The sequence below is a fragment of the Phasianus colchicus genome, chromosome 16, assembly GCF_987193195.1.
Source record: "Phasianus colchicus chromosome 16, bPhaCol1.hap1.1, whole genome shotgun sequence".
Classification (NCBI taxonomy): Eukaryota; Metazoa; Chordata; class Aves; order Galliformes; family Phasianidae; genus Phasianus; species Phasianus colchicus.
This window is the reverse complement of record NC_143451.1, coordinates 11,619,413-11,641,880: the sequence shown is the minus strand read 5'-3', so window position 1 is coordinate 11,641,880 and position 22,468 is coordinate 11,619,413. Positions and strand designations below refer to the sequence as shown.

General features: G+C 55.2%; 2 protein-coding genes across 5 annotated transcripts in view; one reads left to right on the top strand and one right to left on the bottom strand.

Annotated features, from left to right (window-relative positions):
* PEMT (phosphatidylethanolamine N-methyltransferase) overlaps positions 1-778 on the bottom strand; it is a 55,044-nt gene extending 54,266 nt beyond the window's left edge. The window contains exon 1 of one of the 2 annotated variants that reach the window (XM_090151323.1): positions 755-778. The gene's annotated coding sequence lies outside the window, so the exon portion shown is untranslated. Of the gene's footprint in view, positions 1-178; positions 313-754 lie in introns of those variants that run through there. The other variant, XM_090151322.1, reaches the window with a different exon arrangement.
* The window catches only part of RAI1 (retinoic acid induced 1), a 59,493-nt gene continuing 37,276 nt past the window's right edge, over positions 252-22,468 (top strand). For 2 of the 3 annotated variants that reach the window (XM_090151319.1, XM_090151316.1), the window contains exon 1: positions 1,039-1,143. The gene's annotated coding sequence lies outside the window, so the exon portion shown is untranslated. Of the gene's footprint in view, positions 361-1,038; positions 1,144-22,468 lie in introns of those variants that run through there. The other variant, XM_090151317.1, reaches the window with a different exon arrangement.

Sequence of the window (22,468 nt, the reverse complement as noted above, 5' to 3'; positions counted from 1 at the left end):
GTTTTCCCTTCGTTTCCTTTGTGCGTTTCACAGCGTGTTCTGCAAACAGGGCACTTCCTCATAGTTTCGCTCTGGCTCTCGTGTTCGGGAATAAGAGAGGCTTTTATTTTTCATAGGAAAAAGGGATAATAAATCAGCAGCTGGGCTGAGAGAGCCCACGAGCTGCCCATCACAATACCTGCGCAGGCTGCCGCGGCCAAAGCCGGCTGTCAGCAACGGTGCCGCAAACAGAGGGGTCCTGGGTGCCCCCCGCTTGGCACAGAGCGGGCACGAGGACCCGGGGACACAAAGAGTTAACGAGCTGCAGCTGCTAACCGGCAAGAGCTTCTAACAGACACCTGACGGAGAGGAAAATACCAAGTAAGCACTCGGCAGCGGCGCTGCCTGCAGCCAATTTTCCTCACTTAATATGTTTCCTGCGCTCGTCCCCCTCCCTGACCCCGGCTCCTCCCCGGTGCGTGCTCAGCCGGCCAAGCGGGCGCGGTGCCATCGCGTCCCTCCCGCGTACCCCGCGCGTCCCCCCGGGCTCCGCGTGCCCGACGCGGCCGGGCGCCGCTCCAAAATCAGACCTCAGCCTCGCCGCGGTGCCCTCCGCCCCGCGCCCAGCCCTGTACATCTTCCCGTTACCCGCGCCCTCCGCTCCGCGTCGGGTCCCCGGCACCCAGCGCCCTCCGCACGCGCGACGCCCGCTACCACGCGCCCGCCGTAGGCCGGCGGTACCCACCGCACCGCGTGCGGCACGCCCGGTGCTCACCACCGACGGCGACGCCGGGCTCCGGCACGCGGCGGCACCTGACGCGCGGGGCGCGGACGGCGATGCCCGGTGCCCGTCGCGCCTCGCGCGGTGCCCGTCACGCCCGGCGCAGCGCCGCCGCCCGCGGCTCGGAGCGCTCCCCGCCGCCAGGTGTCGCCGCGGTCCCGGGCAGGGCGGCGGGCGCGCGTGCACTTCCGACGGCGCTCGGTCATGCCCCCGACTTTCCTCCCCTCCCTCCCGGCGCCGCGCGGGGCTCCCGCCCGCTGACACCGCCGAGGCGCTGAGCACGGCGCGGCGCGGCGCGGCGGACAGCGGCCGCCCGGGGATGGCCGCCGGGGCCGCCCCCGCCCAGCGCCGCCGCTGAGACGCAGCGGGGCACGGCCCGCCCGGTAAGAGCTGCGGCACCGCGGGTGGGAGGGGATATAGGGGCCGGGGCGGGGGGGGGGGTGTCCGGGCAGGCCGCTGCGCTCCGGGAGCGGCACCGGGGCGGGCCCGGGGAGCCGCAGCCCGGGGGGAGCGGAGCGGAGCGGGCGGCGAGCGGCGGCCGTGGCGTTGTGTTCGCTCCGCGCTGGCGGCGGCGGCAGCGGCGGCATCTTCTGCGGCCGTGCTCCCCGAGCCGCGGGGGCAGCGCCGGTCCCTTCCCTTTTCCTTCCCCTCTCCTTTCCTTTCCCGTTTCCTTTCCCTTCCATTTCCCTTCCATTCCCTTTCCATTCTCTCCCCTCCTCCTTCTTTTGCTTTCCCTTTCCCTTTCCCCCCTCCTTCTCTCCCTTTCTGTCTGCCTTCTCCTTTCCCTTTCCCCTTCCATCCCCATCCCCGTGCCCCTGCTCTGCATTCAGGCTGTGCTCCCATTGCATTCCGCTCGCGGTGTTCCTATTCACAACCACATCCATCCTAACCTGGACCTCCCACCCTGAGAACGAGCTTGGCTGCAGCTCAGTGACAGCAGAAGAGCCCCTCGCTGTCCCCAGCAGCACCCCCAACCCAGGAGGGTGCAGCTTTGTACGTTTGAATCCCTCCAGTGCAAGGTGGGCTGGGACCTCCGTGACCCCTCCTGGCCTTTGTGCCAGAGCTGATTTCCAGCTGCCATTATCCCTGTGCCCCTTCTTATTACTCCCCTGGAAACATTCAGCTCCTCCCCCCCTGTGCTCTCCCATTTGGGGACTTGGTGCAGCTGTGGTGTCCCCGTCCCGGTGTTGGCATCCTGGGGGCTGTCTGTCCAGCTGTGATGGGGTGGCTGACGTCGTGGACCTGCTGGAGGTTTGCATTGACGTCAGAGCGGGGAGCTGCTGGGGTGCGCCTTCCTTTCCCCCCACCTTTAGCAGGTTGTAATGGTGCCTTCCTTAGATGTGAGCACATTTGGCTTTGCAGCATCTCTTCTGGCTGCAGTTTCCTGCCCGCGGTCCCCTCACCGTGCTGTCCTCTGGTGACCTCCCCAAAACGGTGCTTTCACCTTCCCCAAAGCAGTGAGGCTTTGGGGAGGCTGTGTGCTGCTCCTGGGACACTGCATGAAGCAAAGGCAGTGGTGATGCTAACACCTTGAAAGGGCTCTTGGGCATCACCGGAGCCTCAAGGAGAGTCTGGGAATGGTTCCCTGGAGGGTCTGAGAATGGTTTCCTTGCTGGGTTCTTTGCAGAGCGTTCCTGCCCCATGGCATTGTGTAGTTGCCTTTGTTGGGGTCACAGCATGTGTCCCCCGGCTGGCCAAGCAGCTCCACGGTGGCCCTGCAGACACAGCTGTTACCCACAGGAGGGGATGCGGGTGGCATAGGTGCAGACTGACTGCATGCAGTGCCCCAGGGCTGCACGCTCAGGTGCACGCTGAGAGCATGTCTGCTGGTATCTGTCAGTGCCAGATGAAAATGGAGCTGCTGAGGGGCAGTGGGAGAAGGATGGGAAGGAGCTAAGGGAGATGGAGAGGACAGTGTTCCTGGAGCTCTCTGCTGGCACAGGGAGTGCAGTGCTGGGGCTTTGTGTGCAGGGCTGGGGTCACCCATGGCCCAGCTCTGCAGCTGGGAGCTGCGTGAAGTTCATGGCAGGAAGTGAGAAATGAAAGAAAGAAAAAGAAAAAGAAAGAAATAAAATAACACGGCTGGTAGAAACCGCCAGGGAGATTTAGGGAAGCACCCGGCTGTGCTGGGAGCCTCATGCACTGGCAGTGCTGGGCACCGCAGAGCCACCTCTCCTCCTGCAGCCCTGTCTCCTCTGCAAGCCCCAGGGAACGATTGCATACAGAGTGCTTCGTTTCAGAGCCGCCACCGTCATTTCAGAGACCTTTTAGGCAGGAAAAGTGCTCTGTAGCGTGTGATTTGAAGGCTCTGCTCTGAACCTTCGCTGTCGCTCTGCTAAATGATCCTCTCCTCTTCTCAACCTTTGCTGCCTGGAAACCAGCGCCGGTGACCTGGTTCCTGACCTCACTCCGTGCCAAGGTGAGGGGGGACGTGGGGTGCCAGGAGCAGCCCCTGTGGGGTGTTCCTCTCTCCCATGTTGTGGGATTTCAGCCAGTCTTCATCATCTCTCACCTCTGCCTGAGCTGCAGAGGTTGTCACAGCTCACCCAGGGTTTGCCAGCCTGCGGGTCCGGGTCTGGCGAGGGCTCTGCAGGAGATTGGGCAATTCCAGCTGAGCACCTCTGCAATGTGGGAGCTGTCGGAACGGCCCTCACGGGGCTGCAGAATTATTTTTGGTAGCAGCTCAGGGAAGGATGCTTTGTGCTGTGCCCTCGGAGGAAGCAGCGCAGCTTTGGTTTCATTGCCCTAAGCCAAGGGCAGGGCGTGCTGTGACCAGAGGGGCTTCCTTGCCTTCTCCTTTCCTCTCCTTCTTTGCCCTCCTTCCTGTCCAAGCGTGGGTTGCCCTGTGCCCCTGTGTTGATTGGAGCAGGCTGAGCTGCGGCCTTCGTCTTGCCGTGGGCACTGGGAAGCACTGTGGAGGGAGAAGGAAGGGGAGAAGATGAGATGTTGGCACATGGAGGGCTCCTCTTGCTCCAGGTTAGATTTGCTTTTGGATTTGCCAAAGCAATGAGAGTCAATGTGACGTGCAAGTCGGTGCACGTCACCGCATCAGACACATGGATGGGGCAGGAGAAAACGTGTGAGCCATCCCCATGGTGCTGGCAGTTCCATGGGGCCAACCAGAGCTGGGAATACCACCGTGTCCCCAAGCAGTGGCTGCCACTCACTGGTGTCCTGTCCCTGCAGCAGGAGACGGGACAGAGCAATTAGAGTTCCCTTTCCCCTTAACCACTGGTTGCAGGGATGTTCATGGATGCAGCCCTTATGGGGATGCTCGCAGATGCAGCCCACCTGGATCCAGGTGGAGGGACGGTGTGATGCACACCTGGAAACGTGCTCCAAGCCCACGAGTTCAGCATCGCCAGATTTGGGGTGGTCCCCTGGTCCAGCTGCTGGGATGTGGCATGCATGGGACCCGCGCACGGGATGGCTTTGGCTGCACGGCCTCATTTTTGAGAGCTGGAATGTGCTCAAAGATCGGCTTTCTGAGTTGCTTTTTTTGGTTTTGTTTTGTTTTAAATGACAGCATTTCCCCTTTAAATTTACATCTCTAGCTGGGGAACACAGAGCCTGGTGAGAGAGGGAGTGTGAGACTTTTATAAAAAGAACGAGTCGGGTTTTATTATCCCTTTGAGACGAGCAGGGAAAATCTATACTGAAGGCATGAAATAGCAATAAAAATGGACTTTTTGCCAAAGCAAAATTAATTGAGTGGATCTCAGTCCTCAAGCCTGAGCTCTGAGAGGATTAGGAGATGGGTATGAGCCGAGCTGCCCCCTCCCAGGCTCCTACCCCACCAGGACAGGAGGAAAAAGCGCACTCCAGTCCTCAATGTTGGACATGGGAGCAGGGGTTGTGCTTGGAGCAGCAGTCCCATCACTGGTCTTGGGATGCTGCATCCCCATCACCTTCCACCTGATGGAGCAGGGACCTGGCTTGGGGGGCTGCTCCAAGGACGTGTTCCAAGGCGCTTTTGGGGCAAAACCTACGTAGATAAGGAAACCTTCTCCTGGTTTTGTTCCTCTGGACACTCAGCAGCTCTGCTCTCCCTTTCTCAGGGAAGGCTGGACAGAGCACGGGGGGGACCGAAGGGCTTTTTTCAGCAGATGGTGCAAAGAGGACGGAGCTGCGTCAAGCTCCCAAACCCACCAGAGACGCGGAGATTAAATAGCGAAGGGCTGAGAGGCTGCTCCAGGCGGGAGGAGGAAGGAGAGAAAGGGAAAATGGGGGTGGAAATAGGATTGGAGAGTGGAAGGGGGGAGAGGAGTGCTGGTTTGAACAGGAATCTCCTCCCACTTGATGTCTCCCCTCCAATTCGGAGGGCCTGGATTCAGTGCCATAAAAATATAGCCCTTTTCAATCCCTTATCTTGCAGGAGCAGAAACAATTGGCCTGCAAAGAAGGAGAAAACAATCTGTTTGACTGACAAACAAAAACACATTTCTGCACAAAAGGAGGAGGAGGAAGAGGCAGCTGTCTGGCTGCTGCTCCGGCTTTTTTTCCTCTCCCCTCCCTCTCCTGTCCCCTCGCTGACGGTGTCGGAGCGGAGCTGCTACCCTTGCCAGCACCGCAGCCGCCGTTCTGACTGGCTGGGTTCAATGTCAGGCTCCTGCAGCAAATGTCATTGTCTGCCCCGTGTCAGCAGCCGTGGCGGGGCTCTGGGGGATCGGCGGCACTGGTTGTAGGGCATGGAGACAGAAATGGGGCTTGGGAGGGGGAGCGGCAGTGGGGGCTCAGGGTGGCTGAGCTGGTGATGGAGGGGTAGCAGGAGGGGTCTCACTGGGGATGTGGGCTGCTTGGGGTGGGTACCCATTGCTGAGGCTGCATTGCTGCTGGAGCCTCGCGGGTCTCCAGCTTCAGCTCTGTGCCTCAGTTTCCCCACGTGCAAAGTGAGCATGAGAGCAGGAGAGTGCTGGAGGAGCAACCACTGTTGCCATCAGACAACCATCAGAGCCTGTGGGATTCCAGCTGTTCTCCATCTTCCTCAAATTCCTCCATCCTCCAAACTGCTGCCCCCAGCAGCAGTACTTCCCTCCTGGGTACGGCCTTCTGATGGGACTCTGCTCTCCATGGACACATGGAGCAGACACCCACCATGAAGCACCAACACTTGGAGCAGCAGCAGTGAGCAGGATGGTCTCTGTGGAGCTCTTAGCATTGCCCCATAGGGAATCTACTACAAATAAAGGAGCACAAGAAGAAAATCTTGAAGTCACCATGATGGCCTTCCCTGCCTTTGGTGCAGGTTGCTATTGGAGTCCTCTGGAAAGCTGTTGGTGGACAGTTGGCTTTTTCCCATTTTTAAGGATCTGCTTTGCTCTACAGGAGAATAGCGTGGAGGAAATCGGAGCTTCCAGGTGAGTTAATGACAGATAATGATGCTCGGTTCATGAGCGGCTCACCTGGTGCCTCCATCCAGGCTGGGATTGATGGGAGCATCCAGAATTGGAAAGACTCTGAGAGATCCAGCTTTGACTTGCTCAGAGTGCCACAACGGAAGCTTTGAGGAATATCTGAGCCAAAACATTAAAGAACTTCATATTTTGCTCCCAAAATGGAGAGTTTTTTGCTTCGCCCTTCCGCTTTCATTTCAAAGGGAAGCGAGAGGAGCCACCTCTCCGCATGCCCAGCTGCAGCAAGAAGACTCAGAAGCCGACAGGACTCGTACAACTTCTGTGCTTGACTTTCCTCTGCAGAACGGGAAGATGCCATGTCAGTGTGCCTCGTGATCCGGCCGTAACCTCTCGTTACCCCTCCAATGTCAGCTGACCAGGCTGCGCGGGGCTCCGTCTCTAGCAGAGCGTTGCTGTGCTGTGCTGATTTCAGGCAGGAAGAGGCCCAGAGCTCCCACGTGAGCGGCGTTTGCAGGCTCTGCAGGCAGCAGCCAACGGGTTTTGCATCATCAAATCCCATCTGTACCCCAAAAAAAGGAGCCTGGGGGGGGGTTGGTGTCTCGAGTTCAGCGCTGGAGGTGAAATGTGCTGCTGCAGTAGGTCTCACAAAGGGCTGAAGTTTGGCTTGGGGTGAAGTAGCCATCACCTCCCTGTGCTGTAGTGTCCAGTGTGCCGCAGGAGCAGCTTATGGGTAGAGACAGAGCCTGGCTCAGGAAGGGATGGCAAAGGTGGGTTGCAGCCTGCTGGGATCCCACCTCCGTGCTCCAGCCTTCAGGTGCTGGCTGCCATCGCAGAGCCCAGATGCGGAGTGACAGCAGTCCTCCTGGCGATGGGAGCGTGGTCCTGCGCCATCCCCAGCCACTGCGTGCAGCTCCAGGCACTGCTCCTGCGTAATGGTGGCTGGTGGTGGAAGGGCTGTGAGAAATGCCTTATTCTGCACTTTTCCCCCTTTTCCACTCGCAAACTGGCTGCAATTTTTTGTAGCTGCATTAAGCATTCAGAGTGACTGTGATTTCCCCCATCGTATTCATTATTCAAAATTGTCCTCCAGATAATTTCTGCAAATAATTTGAGGGCTTTGCTCTTTTGTGAATACTCGGGCTCAAGAATTAGAGCCCTTTTTAATTGGGATCTTGCATCACGTGCTGGGTTTTGGCTTCCCAATTGGGCAGGCTTCACTTTCAGACTCGAGGTTTGGGGAGGGAATTGTTGTGATTAAGAATTTGAAATTCACATTCTTCCAATATCTTCAGTTGCTGCTTCAAAGCAGCGCTCTGTCTATTCCTTTTTTCTCTTCTTGGCTAGAATTCCATGCCAGTAACTTGTGGTCTTGGAGAACATAAACAAAAATGTGGCACACTACCCGCTAAATGTCCTTAAGAAGTTGAGTGGTGATTCACGGTGATTTCTTTTGTATTATTCTCCTAACTCGGGTAAAAAAAATGATGAAAATAATTTTACAACATAAAAAGTCACCCAGCTAGGGGGCATTTACAGCATTTGGTTTATAGAACCTTCCATGCACGGCATTCGAGGTGCTCAGGAGCATCCTATGGGCACACTCCATCTACCCCCATCCCAGCAGGACCCTGTGCTGTACTGGTGCCCGCAGAGCAGGGCAGCACCCAGCTGCTCGCTCCCTCCAGCTGCTGCCGTCGTTTGCCCTGCAAAATAAAACCCCTCTAAAGGTACAGCAGGGACCCCTTAAATGCAGAGCTGTGGCGCGCAGTTAATCATATCCTCTTAACGGGTTTATTCGCTCATTAAATATTTAAGACTCATTTCTCTTTATCAATAGTGTGGAGGCGTGCAGGCCTGGTGCAAAGATTTATGCACACAATAGGATCGGTGTGTTTGGATTTGTTTGAAGGGATCTTAGAGCCATTTAAAACCCTACCGAAGGGGACAGTGCCATGGCCCTCTGGTGAGAACTGTGCCTCCTGACCGTCAATTGAAGGCAGTGGGAGGGGAGGTTGGGTGGCATGGGCTCTTTCTTGGTGCTTTGGAAGTAGCATGCCCCTTTTTGAGAGATGCAGAGGTCTCTCTCGGGGCTGCTGTGAGCTCCGTGGGACTGAGAGGATTGCTGTGTGTGGAGGCAGCACTGATGCTGGCTGTGGGGTTGTGCAAACGATGGCTTTTGCCCCCTCTGCCCATCGCTGTCTATGCAGAGAGCTTTGCTCTGGAGGTTCAGATGTGAATTCCAGCTTGTTCAGGAGCAGGTGCAACATCTGTTCTGCTGCTGCTGCCTGGGCTCTGCTCCTCTGGCAGGGCTCAGAGCACTGGTGATCTGTTTGGGCCACGGCATGGGAAGCACCCAGCCCACCCCATGCACTCCTTGCCCTCTGCAGCCCACCTGCCTGGAGCGCCAGTGCCCTCACTTCCCACCCAAGTCCCCTTGCAATGCTCCACAGCTGCCAGCTGCTGCCAGATGTGCTGCCCCGGACTCGGAGAAGCAATCCCTTGTGCATCATGCCTGTTCCCTGCTCCCCCATGGCCGTGGGTTGCACCCTGGTGCTGTGGCAATGGAGAGCCAGGGCTGGGACTGCATGCCTGGAGCAGCTGCACAATGTCACCTGTACCCGTCCTTCCAGCAAGCCGGAGCTTGCAGGGACAGCAGGTCCCGGCATGCAGGGCTCTATCAGCAGCTCGGCAGCCCCTGCTCGGGTCTGGAGGGAACATCTCATGCCAAGAACCATCCCCCAGGGCTGCAGCTCACAGTTGGCGCTGGCAGCAGCTGGTACCCATTTCTTAGACCTCTTCCCAAACCCTCTCAGGAGGTGCTGGGGAGAACAGGGGGTGCAGGGGCAGTGAGTAGAGCTGACAGCCCAGGGCTGGGGGGAAACGTGCAGCCATCAGATGTTTCCCCAAATCTCTCCTGCTTTGCAACGTGCCCATTGGAAAGAAAGGATCTGACAGCAGTAAAACTGTCAGGCGGCTGTGCTGCTTTTTCTTTTTTTTAAAGTTCTATGATAGCTTCTCTTTTACCCCCCCCCACCCCTCCACGCACACCCCCCTGCCTTTTTTTAATAGCTAATGCATCTGTCACTACTTTCCTAATGAGCTTTCCGAAAGGGCCTTGGGGACCTCTACCTATCCGTGTGGGTTTGGATTGGAGCTCTCTCCGGGGAGGCCGAGGGAATTCAGCTCCCCGTGTCACCCCCAGCTCCTCTCCGAGGGCAGATTGTCCGGAGGGAGGGAGGGAGGGGAAGGCAGCAATATCTCAGCGCTCGGATTGCTGGCGTGCACCCCCTGCAATCACAGCCAATAATGACAAAAAGACGGGGCTGCTGCCAGAGATAGAGAGCTGAGCTCCAAACGTTACAGCAATGTCACAGCCTTGGGACTGCTGCTGGCTGCTACTGGAAAGAAATTTCCTCACAACAGGCAGAGTTATAGGAAGGAGCCACTGATTGCATTAAAAAAAAAACACACCCTCCCCACTTTTAATTTTTTTTTTTTTTATAATATATTTTGGCATGGATTTTCAAGGCTTTTTTTTTTTTTTCCAGCCTCCCCCCCCCCCCCCTAGCCCTCTCTCTCCATTCGCCATTGAAGTTGCGTTCAATAAAACCCATCGCCCGAGAGCGTCTGTTCGCGTGTTCTCAGCAGCACAATGGGCAGAGGGCTGCAGTGTGCAGAGCTCAGCAGCCTCGTGCAGACAATGAGGGGCTGGGAGCGGGCGGTGGGGGCTTTGCCTTATGTTTTTTTTCCCACCTGCCGGCCCCCACTACTAATTGTAATCACAAAAGGCAAATGGGAAGGCACCAGAGGAGCAGGGCTGTGGTTCACTGGGGTCATGGTCTCCATCAGTCATTCTCCCAGCCTGTTGCTGGGTAAAAGCCTGGCTCCTTGGTTTGTCAAACGCGTGGTGAAAGCCTCTTCACCTCAAAAAAAAAAAAAAAAAAAAAGATGGAAAAAGCATGAACATCCCGCTGCGGTCCATGGGAGACTCTCCATTGAATCATCTCCGTAGATGGGAAAATAGAGCGTTGATGACTCAGACACAAACCTGGGATCTCATCCTCTCTCTGACACCGTTGGCAAATTGCTCAGGTCCCAATCCAGCCCAGATTGAGCTGCCAGCCCCATTCATTAGGGCATGAGGGGCCCATGTTCCCCTCCGCAGCGCTAACCCGACGTTGCATGGTGGTGGAGGAGCTAATGACTATTAATGCCAGTGAGATGCTTTCAGATCTCTAGATAAAAGGTGCTCAAGGAGGGAAAATTATTATCAACATGGGCCAAATGGCTACAGGGGATTGGAAATCTGTTTGTATTTGTAGGATGTAACCACTAAGGAGGGAGAGACTGGGACAATGGAGCATGCACAGCACTAATGGAACGAGCGTAGGAAAGAGGGTATCTCTGGAGACCCTTAGAAACCATTTCCCAGTGGTGAGATCTGCTGGGGTTGTTTGTTCAGCTTCCCAGATGAGAGCTGCGGTCGTGGACGCTTTTATCTCTTGCAAACTGGACTGGGCAGAGGACAGAGCGTGCTGCAGGGATGTGCCCCAGGGCTCTCTGCTGGGTGGGCTCGTGCATGTAACCATCCTCAGCTTCCATTTCTGTCATTGTGCTTTAGAGCAGAGGAATCCAGACAGGAAATTTTCACCCAGATTTTCCAGGCAAGGATGATTCAGGTCTGGCTTCTGGCTGGGATGCAAGGGCATGACTTTGGCACCTTGAGCCTGCAGTGGCAACAAAAAGCTTTCTCGGAGTTTGCAAATCACCGTACCATCCCAGGATGGAGGGAGGGGACACGGTGGAGGTTGAGGTGTGGATTTAGGTTCCTTGAAGCCTGGGAGATGCACCGTTTCCAGCCCAGTCATTGCGTTTCCCAATACAAACCCATTTCTCCGTATGGTGACGGTGCATACCGACGCACAGAGGTCCAGGTTAGCTGTGAGCCCGGTGGTGCCAGGTGCTGTGCAAACACAGGTTGTTCCCTGGAGATTACAACCAAGTTAGACAAGCTGTTCCTTATCTGAGGGCTGATAATGCCGAGAGCCCTGCGTGGTGCTGTGCAAAGCGTGCAGGAAAAGCAGCCTGGCTCTGGGGAGCTCGCATCCCTCTTACCCACAGTTCCGGGCTGATGGGCCGTGCACCGTGCCGACATGGTGCCGTCGTCTTTGCTCCGTGCCCGATGGCTGAGCCCCATTTTGTGCCCTGGGGAGCTGCAGCCTTTCCCACCGAAGACCTGCAGAGCACCACGCTCTTTTTTCCCTCCTGAACGCTCTCCTTAGGTTCTTTCTTCCCTCTCATTTTCTCTACCATCAAATGAAAGGCATTCAGACCAGAACGGTTCAGTCTGCTCTTTGTGTCTGGAAAACAGAACACCAAAGACAGCTGGACCTACCCGCGATGGCCACGGCCGTGGCAACAGTGGCTCTTTGTTAGCGCTGTTGTCTCTGCCCCTATCTGCAGCGTCTGGGGCCCTGCCTCTTTAAAGCCTTAGTGCGCTGTGTCAAAGCCAACAGAGAGTTCAGCTTATTAATGGATTCGCTAGGTTAATATCCCAACAGTTTTGTGTTGTGTTGGTTTTGTTTTGGTTTTTCTTTTTTTCTTTCCCCCCACCAGCATAGTTCAGAAGAAGGGGGGAAGGGGAGGGAAGAGGGATCCAGTCCCATTGGTGGGGAGGAGGGCACGGCGTGGCTCATGGCTTTGGGGAGCGGAGCTGGAAGGGTTGGTGGGGCCACGAGGAGGTGGTGGCCCAGCCCTTCCCTTCCTGTCTGCATGTACATCTCTCTCTATCTCCTTCTCCTGCGGGGTTCCCTGCATCAAAGCTTCTTCCAGTTCTTATGCTAATGAGGTGCATTAATGCTTAATGACTGTGAACAGGCTTGTTTAATTGCACCTATCTGAGCAGGAGGCACGTTGCTGTATAAGAGGGAACGACCATGTAAGCAGCTGCATGCCCTCCTGGACAGTCTTAATTACATGTAAAACTGATGTGATCTAAACCACCAGGCTGGTGATTAGTTTAGTGAGGCAGGTGGTACTTTGCAATTCAGTGCCTCGGAAACTCTAGAGCAAGTGAGATCAGATTCTTTCGTAGGCTATGGAGGATAAGGCAAGCCCTGATCATCCTTGAATTTGATGTTGGGTGGGGACAAGCACGGCATAGTAGATTAATTTAATTAATTTATTGCAGTTAGTTTGCAAAGACATTATCCGCCGGCGTCTGTGCAGAATACTGAGCAGTCCCATTAATGCAATGCTATTTTGCCCGCAAATCCTCTCTCCCCACCCCTTACAGGAGGAATGAGCTGCGATGGTCTCAGCTTTCCGCAGCGTTATCTCGCGCTGTTTGAATGCGACCGATTGTCTGAACTACAAAGGGGCCCGGCGCTAATGCAAAGCCATCCCTATTGGCACCAGACCTAGATTAATGACTCTGCATGCATTGCCTTGGCTCGAAACTGGATTTCCCTCCAGCAGCTCCTGGCGCTGCTGTCTGTGCTCCCGTATCCGTGCAATTGTTTGCCCGGTGCGTGCGGCGGGTCCAGGAGCACCTCCAGGTGTGAAGGCTGCGAGGTCGGGGTGTGCAGGTATGGAGATAGCTGTCATCGCAGCCATCTGCTGCTAATTGCCTGTCCTCGCTTCTTGTGGTTATTTGTTTTGCTGTTATGCACCAGAGGGGGATTTAAAAACAAGGATTAAATAATTCTTAAAAAAACCTCCACCTTTCTTTTAGAAATCAGTTTGGGCAGAGGAATCATAGGATCGTTAAAGTTGGGAAAGGCCACGAAGCTCATCAGGTCCAACTGTGGACCCATCCCCACCATGCCCACTAACCACGTCCCTGTAATGTGGCAGCACTTCGAGGTGCTGCTGCTCTCAGTAGCCCCAGGGAACGTCTCCATCCTCATCCCCATGCAGACCCTTTCTCTCAGCCTCTCGTGCCTCACAGCTCCTCCGTTCCCTGTCCCCATCCCTTGCACTCTCTGATCTCTCCCTGCCCGCCGGGGCCCCTCAGGAGTCTCTTCCTGACGTTACTCCCACAACAACCACTTCCTTCCCCTCCTGGCAGCCCCCGGCTCCGCAACCGTCCCTGGCTCGCCCTGTCCCTCGCTATCTCCCCCAGACCCCTCTTTTGCTTCTCCCCTTCCAACAGATGTTTATTTTGTGACAGCGCTTATCTTGGATTCAAAGGCTCTTTCTGTGTGCAGACAACCTACAGCTGCAGGGCCACCGGGTGGGAGGCGAATCTGTGTCCTACATTTCCCCTCTGCTGCTTTCAAAGCCCCAGTGTCCCCAGCACCTGTAGGGTTATAGGATCAGAGAACCAAAACCTGCCTTGCTAGGTGGCTTTCACCCTATAATGAAGCCTCTCTCCAGCCCATCTCTTCCAACCACGCTGCTTTCTTCACAAAATGAATCCCCACCGCAGTTCAGGATTGCTGGTGGGAAGTGGGGGCCCAACCACGGCATCTTCCTGTAGGGCTGAACCCTGCTCTGAGGGGCCTTCCCACAGGGGGAGATGGAGACCTCACCATATGCCTCCTCCTTGTCCACCCCTCATCTCCATTCCCCATCTTGTTCCACCAGGTCATGTTTAGTGTCTCCCTTGGCCTCACTATGGCCCTGGTGGCAAAGGTTGGGTGGAAAACAAGACTCTTCCTCTGCACAGCCCCATTGTGACCTTACTGAGGTGGTCCTGAGCCACCACATACAAGAGCCCTGTTGTGGTGCAAGGGGCCTCGCTGCCATGTTGGACATGGCGGCCATGTTGGATGTGACCGCCATGTTGGACGTGACCGCCATGTTGGATGTGACCACCATGTTGGACGTGACCGCCATGTTGGACATGACTGCCATGTTGGACATGACCTCCATGCTTCCATCCCCTCCCCTGGGCCCCACAAGGCACTGTGGTGTTATGCAGAGAGATGTCCCAGCACCTCCACCATGGCATTGTTTGGGGCTGGGAGGGCTCAATCCAGTGCCGTCTGCTGGTACAGCAGCCTGCTGCCCAGCCACAACCCCAGCAAAGCCTTTTTTTAGCGCTCCCCTGTTTGCCAGGCGCACTTCCTTTCTTTTGATTCTTACCACCTACATACAGTCTGACTGCAATGGCAAGAAAAAGAAAAAAAAAAAAAAGAGAATTGCAACATTCAGGAGAAGGCTTTTCTGTCTAATGACGTTAAATTTATTAACCAAAACTCCAGCTGCACCAGGCTGGGATCTAATAATATTCAGGCTATGGAGACATCAAGTAGAAAGAAGCTTAAAGCCCTTTTTATTTCACAGTAAAACTGTCAGTAAATAACTGGATTGTCTTGAGACTGAGAAAATGGGGATTTATCTTCCTGAACATGAAAAGTGTGCTTATTTTTTTTTATCAGCTTCAAAAAGCCCCAGCAACCTTGATTTTCCTTCCACACCGTTCTCAGCAGCTCTGCCAAGCCCCAAAACCACACAAATCAAGAGACAGGCTCTAAAGATATTTTTAATTAAATTAATTCCTTTTCCTTCCTTCCCCATTTCTCCCTCGTCCCCTCCTCCATCCTCTCTTTCTCTCTCCCTGTGTCCCCAGCTAATGACTTCTAAGCACTGTGACATTTCAGCGCTGGCTGTCACTAACACCACACCTCCGTGCTGGTTATAAATTGGGCACAGAGACATCAAATTCCCCGCAGAAGGTCCCCGTTTGATGATATTCTCCGAGGTAAATCTCCAATAGCTCCCTGTTTTCTTTAATAACGCTAATAGGCATAGATTAATTAAACTGTTATATTACTTCCTCCTTTCTACCAGCACCAGTTAGAAATCTTATTACCTGCTCCTCTCCGCTTGCCTTTTCCCCAAGGTGGTTCTATTCCAACCAGTTACCAAGGTTTCTCGGAGGCTGTAGCATGAGGTGAAGCTGCGGATGGCAGATCCTGCCTCCAGCCCCCCAAACCCCACCAACCCCATTGCAGCAGGGTCGGGATCGAGCCCGCTCCATCTGAAGCGGTTCTGTCTTGAAAGCAACAGCGGGGCTATTGTTGAGTCTGGATGCCCCCTCTAAAAGGGACCACAGCTGTAGGAAAAGGAATTGTATACATCCATCAACTCCTCCAGGGCCCCAGGATGTATTAGTTAAGATTGCGGGATAGCATGTCTCGGCGCTGCTGAAGGGCTCCTTTGAATGACACGTTGGATATACTGTTGCACATCTGGCTGCTGTATTATTGCATTGCTCTACGGTTGCGTTTTCCAGACCGCGGGAATGCGTCGGTCCTTGGGGGGAGCGTGTGGGGAGATGAGGGGGATGCATCCCGGGGGTGGGGGTGGGGGGAGCGATGCTTTCACACAAAATGCCGTGTTGCCATTTGAAATCCGCTCCAGAGCTTCCTGCTCTAATTAAATTTGTCACCATCGTTACTATAATGCCTGCCATTCCTCCGGTGCTTTTTTGTTCCCAGGGATCCCAAAACATGACAGAGGCAAGGGCAGAAGCTCCATGTCTTCCGCAGGCACTTTATTTCAGAGCAAACCCAGGAAAATGCTGGTTGCAGGAGCTGCGAAGCACAGCGGCTGTGCTCTGGGGCACTGATTCCTGAGCAGGGGACATGTGGGGGTTTGAGCATCTCTTACCCTTACACATAAGGCGTCTCCTGGGACCGCTGATTTGCGGCAGTGCCTTGTTATCACTTGGCTCATCCCAGCATCAGCCCCCCCTGCACCCCACACACGGAGCCCCTCTGCATTGCCCCGGTGCGGCCGGCGGCTGCTCTGCGCCGGGAGGATTCGCTAATTACTGTCGGCTCTTAATATGGCCCCTGATGCTGCCAGAGCGGCGTGAAGGGCTCGGAGCAGGAGGCACAACCTGCTCCATCGTGTCTTCTGTGTCAGCCTGCGATGAACTGAATGCAAAAAGGCTGTCTGAGCTGCAAACAGCGGAGCCTTTGGAAATTTAAAGGTGCAGAGCGTGGAAAACAAAGGCGCAGCAGCGATTGCACTGCTGAATATTCATCCCTGATCCCGCGAGGAGCAGAGCCCGTGGAAACGTATGGGAGGGACCTTGGGCTGAACCCCATCTTGGGCTCCAGTCCAGATTGGTGCGGGGAGGGCAAATTAGTCCTTAATGCACATATATCTTAGACTAAAACCCGATAAGGGAACTCTCCTATGTTAATTTACCTGAGTTATTTACTATACTGATTGCTGAAGGTACTCTGATTAGCGCATGAAATATTTCTATACCTTCGGTCTGATTAACCCATATCTGCAAAATAAATATTTGTCTCATTATAGTTATGTGATCATGCAATCAAAAAACCCTGTCGTAACGGAAAAGGGAGCGAGTATCCGTGTGGGAAAGGCAGGGAACGGTGGCACGGGGAGGCTGGGGAGCAGTTCACAGCTGTGGTGTAGCCCTCTGTGGTCAGAGGAGGGTCAGCCCTTGGGAATCACAGGGGTGAGTCCCAGCAGGATCCCAGCCTCCAGCTTTCAGAAACAGAAGCAGGGAGTTCCCGGCAGCGCGCTGCGTGTGCCAGGCTCCCAGACGATCTCCTAAAATAGCCCAGCGCACCAGGCGGTGGCACCGGGGGAGCACGCGGAGGATGGAGTGTTCAGTCTTGCTGGCCCAGATCCGGGGAGAGGGGGGGGGGCTGGCAGCTCCCTGCCCAGGGCAGAGATGGATGGAAGCATGATCTGTGCACCGGGTGGCAGGGAGCAGATTTGGGGCAGCCGCCGGTGCCGGCACCGCCGTGCATGCAGAGCCGTAAGTCATCCAGAGGATGCTCTTTTGCATATGCTCGGATAGGGAAGGAGTTTTATGGAGGCTGTGCAGAAGAGCTAAGTCAAGAGGTTGCTTTATGGCTCGCGGGTCCCAGCGTAGAGAGTGGAGCATCCCAGATGCAGCATATAGCAAAGCCTGGCGGCGCCGCGGAGCGCTGCTACAGCGCAGAGTGGCTGTGAGCACCGCTCTGCAAAAGAGCTGAAGTCATTTTTCTTCTAAGGGCAGGGGGTAGCGGGGAGAAAATATGAAGGCAGCCCTGTTGCTAAGGAAATCTGCTCTTTGTATGGTCGTACATTTAGGTAATGCTAATGAAAGGCCATATAGTAGCGAGGTGCAGATGTCAGCACTGTGCACTCCTGGATATTTGATTAGCATTTCTTTGACTTTGCCTCCTCTAACAGAAATACCCGAGTATTGGATATTAGGAAAATAAAATCCCCCTTCTCCTCTGCCAGCCCCACAACACACGTACGGAGAGAAAGGAAAAACCCCACCAAACATAAGATGCTCCATAACGAATGCGCGTTTCCCCCCTCCCTCGCAAACCCTGGAGAGGATGAGAGCAAACATGTGATGAGAACAGAAATAGTCACATCACTTAATGCATTCTGGACGGGACCCAGCCGGCACAGCGATGAACCTGGCAGGAGACCCGATAGCAGCAAATCAGCATAGCATCCTATTGAATGGCTGGTGGCCCACGCTTGTGTTAAACCTTGGGACTGCATCTCGTTGAGGTTTCCCTCCCGACTCTGGCTGCTTTTGGGAGCAGAAGCTGTGCGTGCTCTATCCAAGCACCCAGCGTGCTGCAGATCTGCTGTTGTTTGCATGATTATGTGCAAAGTGGGTGTGCATGATTATGTCCTAGCCTGGGTCCGCTGTTCTGCTCTGTGCTGCTCTCTGGAGCACCGTGCCCTGCTCGGGAACGTGGCTGGCAGCATGAGTCAGCCCTTCTCCTGCTCGCAGGGGTCGAGTGGCTGTCCCTGTCTGTGCGTCACTAAGAAAAGCACCCAGAAATGTAAGCGCTTGGTGCTTGCATGTCATGTCTTAAAGACCAGCTGCTCTGCGTGAGACTTCCTGAGAGCGAGAGCGCTTGAATGGAGCCCTTATATCTCTCTCTCTCTTTTTTCCTCTTTGCACTGTGGGTTCTGTTCCTTGCTTTTTGCTTTTGCTCCCTGGAGGGAATCCCTCGGAAGTGCTCCGGCTCCTGCGAGCAGCATTGCCTTCGAGGCTACCTCCAGCAGTGGAGCTGGAGGTGCTGCTCATGTCCCCGTGCCATCTCTGTGCCATGCTGGGCTGCCCCCCGGGGTGGCAGCAAGGAGGCTTTCTGGGTGCTGCCCCTCCCTCTCGCCGTTGTGCAACGTCCCAAGGGCAATGACAGCAGTGCTTACGTGGAGCGGTGATATTGGGAAAGTATGCAGTCATTTTGAACTGTTCTCCTTGTGGCTCCCCTCCCTTAAGGTGGTTCCCGTTTCTTCTTCTCCCTCTCCCAGCACGTTTTGGGAGTACCTCATGACAGCCCCTGGCCCAGCATCCGTGAGTGCTGTGGGCGTGTGGGAGTCTGTGCTCCTGCAGAGGAGCCACGTTCCCATCAGAGGACTCTCCTTTCCCCATCCCTCCCTTCTTGCTGTGGTGATTTTATGGCTTCCTTGCCTTTACTCTTGGTGGCAGCAGTGTTAGCAGTGGGTGGCTTTTGAAAGCAAAAGCACAAGGGGGATGCGGAGCCTCACCTGCTCGTGGGTGCTCTCCATCTCTGTCCCCAGTGTGACTGTCCCTGGGTGCAGTGTGAGCAGGGGGACCTGCTGTGCCTGGGGACAGAGGCACCCGGGGGAGGGATGCCAAGGCACCCAGGTGTTGTTTACTCCGGAAGGATGGTGAAAGGATGAGGCTGCAGTGGAAGGAGATCTGCTCACGCGTGCACGAGAACAACACTAAAAAATACATGGTGAAGGTCACAGAGTCAGGCACCGAGCGCATAACAAATCCTGGTGTTAAGACACCTGAGCGGCTTACAGCCAGCAGAGCCGTGACTTCCTTAGGGCACTGCCTGCATTCTGCAGCCATGAGCTGCTCTGCAGCTGTGCCCCACTACCCGGTGCCTAACCGCAGCGCTGTGCTCGCTGTGCACTGTGCATGGCCCACGTGTGGGATGGCACTGCTCCTCCTGGGCTGTCTGTCCTCAGGAGCCAAGTGCTGAGTCTGCCCTCACCCCCTGCTTTCCCTTCTCTCTCTGTGTCCCTTCCACCTCCAGGCTGGAGGACGGGGAGGGTGAGCAGGATGCTACCAGCAGGTTGTTCTCCATCTGTTCTTTGGTTTGACTCAGCTGAAGGCAGAGGTGGAAGAGCTCAGGACATCTCAGCTGGACTGAGGGATGCTGCTTCCCGTACCTGATCTTAGAGATGGGCTGGGAGTTATCACAGCTTTTCTTAGCAAGAGAGCCCTCCACCGGGGCAGTGTGTTGTGGACATAAAAGGAGATCTGCAGAGGGAATATTTTCACCCTGAATGCTGCTGAGGAACGTGTGTTTTGCTGATAGCAATGGCTCAAAGCTGATTTTATGTCCCAGGAAAGAGAAAGCAGAGTGATCTGGCTGTAAATTCTTCCCTGGCTTTGCTGGGGAGAAAACAATGCGTTCTCAATGAAAAACCTCCCAGAAATGCTGGGCATGGGCATGGTGTGTGTCTGCTTCACTGCTTCACCCACGGGTACAGCCCTGCGTTGGTTTGGCAGAAAACTGGTGGGGTGTCCAGGGAAGGATGGAGGCACCGGGGGTCCTCCTGGGTATGTCGTGGTGACACGTGTATGGGGAAGGGCTGAGAGAAGGGACAGAACCACCATAAAAGCCATTCAGCAACTTTGCAGCAGCTGAGCGAGACCTTCCCAGCAGGACCCATAGATTTCCTCCCTCCCAGCATGTGCTGAAAAAGTATTCATAAATATCCCAGCCACTGCTAACCGTCCTTTTCTGCTGGGAATTGCCATTAGCTGCTAAATTCAGTGTTTTACATATAAAAAGCACTGAGACTTAATTCCGCACCATGCTTCCTTCAAAGTCCTTGAGAAGGGACGGCTCTGGGCTGGATCGCAGCTGGAGGTGCTGGGAGGGGGAGGCTGTGGTGCTGCCCAGCACTCAGAAGTTCCCAATGGCGGCAGTGCGCTCCCTGAAGATGGACTGAATTGTGGTCGTCCCCATTGAGCACACACACACGCAATGCTCCATCCAAGTCCTGGAATGGATGGAATTTTGCATCCCTGATGGTCATTGCCCCCATCGTGTTTCATACCCATGCTGCAGGCTGGGCATGGGGAGATGGGGATGGCCACAACCAGAGCTGGAGAGTGCCGGGAGGAAGGGCCATGGCACGGCTTGTGCTTGTGGCTCTGCTCCCAAACACTGCAGGGTGCCGGCCGCAGGCAGCTGGGTGACGCAGAGCGGTGTTGGTGTTTCCATGAGGATGCAGTTACCTGAGGACAGGAAGGAGGAGGGGTTGGAGCTGGAAGAAAGGGCCCCGCTTGTGTTACGCATCACTGGGCTGCGAGGAGCGCGGGGCTGTTTGCTTTGGAGCCGTGGGTTGGTTGGTTGGTTGGTTGGTTGGTTTCTGTGTGTGGAATGGTTTGTGTGCATGTTGCTTAGGGGCAAAAAAACAAAAAGATATTAAGAAAAGGGAAAAAGAAAGGAAAGAAAAGCTGGTTTTCCTGGAGACCTGTGCAGTGCAGATGTATTGAGAATAGAGTCATTCTCGCTGCAGTGGGCGCAGGGGTGAATCCCAACCCAAGAACTCAGCGCAGCTCAGCGCCTTCCGTTGCCATCAGGTCCCGATGCCATCAGGTTTGTGCTGTGCAAACAGAAATGGGGCTGAGCCCACAGGTCCAGGCAGGGCTGCATGTGGCTCACACTGCGTTGCGCCCTCCCTCCGCCAGCCCCAGGGTGATTCCCGCTCGCTGATAGGAGCAGCTCTCATTTTTATCCCGGAGGCAAAAATCACTGGAAATAATGCTTCATCACTCTGAAGGTCCTGACACCACCCTCAGCCGCCGCATCACAACCTCCTGTCGCAACGGTGATCCGCGTCTGTGTCACATCTCGCCTCGCAGATAAAAGCTGCTCCGCGGGCACCTTTTGTACTGAAATACGGAGCCTTTAAAATGGGAAAGAAACAACAAAATGTAGGACGCCACACAAAGCTGACCCACTGGGGACTGGGGGTGGGGGGGGAAAACCGCAAAGAGGAGGGCTTGACACACAAAAATTGTTTTGTTAACAAAGCATCATTGTTCCGCTCTGAATCGGTTTGACTGGAGTGGGAGAAACACCCCATCTGGAGACAGATGGAGGGCTCTTGGATAAAGGGGCGGCGGGAGGGGGGCTGGCAGAGGGCATTGTCTGCAGCACCTTGGTGAGGGGAACCAAGGGGCTGTGCCCCCCACCCACTGCCCCTGCCCTCCCCACGATGCGCTGGGTGCTGGTGGTGCTGCTGGAGGTGCACGTCCCCACTGCAAGGGTTTGCTTTGCTTCTTGTTGCTGCAATGCTGGCTATGGGAGGATGCTGCAGGGAGATGGGAACAGCGGGAATGCAACCTGGAAATGCATTGGGAAGGGCTGTGCTGGGGTCCTTGGTGGCTGCATCAGGACGGTCCCCAGCAGCTCCTGCTCCCTCTGCTGCCTTCCGCACCCGCTGGGAACTCCAGGCTGAGTTCTGCTCCTGCCAGCGCTTGGAGGGATCGCATCCTGCCCGCCGCATCTGAATTCCTGATTACTTGCTAATTGCTTGACACACTCTACTTGCAATGCAAGAGACAGGCTCACGTCATCCTCTGTGGTTTGCCAGGGGAGAGTGTGAACCTCTTTTTGACTTGCCTTGAAATAGATGAAAAAGAATAGAGCTTGATATGATTAATGTGAAAACTTCAGCTCCAGTTTCCTGCCTGGGCATCTCGATGTTACCATGCCATGTTTTTTTGGAGGGCTGGGGCACCATCTGCCCATAGTCCCCATCCGCTGGGGACATTTCGAGCTCCTGCAGCAGGCCATGGCGTCAGGGAAGGATTCAGGTGGTTGCCTCGAGGCACTGCTGAGATAATACCTCAAGGGCTCCTATTCAGACCCACTGGGGCCTTTCCATTTGCATGGCGGAAATCTATTCAGATGCACTGAGAGCAGGCGGTCACCCGTGGTGGAGGACCAGGGTAGTGCAGGGCTTACACACAGCCGTGCAAAAGGAAAAGGTGATTCTGGTTCTGGGCTCAGGACTGCTGCTGCCAGTGCCCCATTGTCTCCTGGCCCACGTCTATCAGGCACAGGGAGTGTGAGGGTGATGGAAGATGTATGGCACTTCACACTGTGCAGCCCATGATGTCCCAGTATCACTGGGATCCATCTCAGAGATGGAGGTGGCTTTGGGGTGAAGTGTGGCCCCAGGGAGGAACAGGGAGGATGCTGAGCTTGTTTAGCTTGGAGAAGGCTGTGGGGAGACCTCATTGCAGTCTTCTAGTACTTGAAGGGAGCTTACAAGCAGGAGGGAAACTGACTCACACGGTCTGATAGTGATAGGACAGACGGGAGTGGCTTTAAAATAAAAGAGGGAAGAT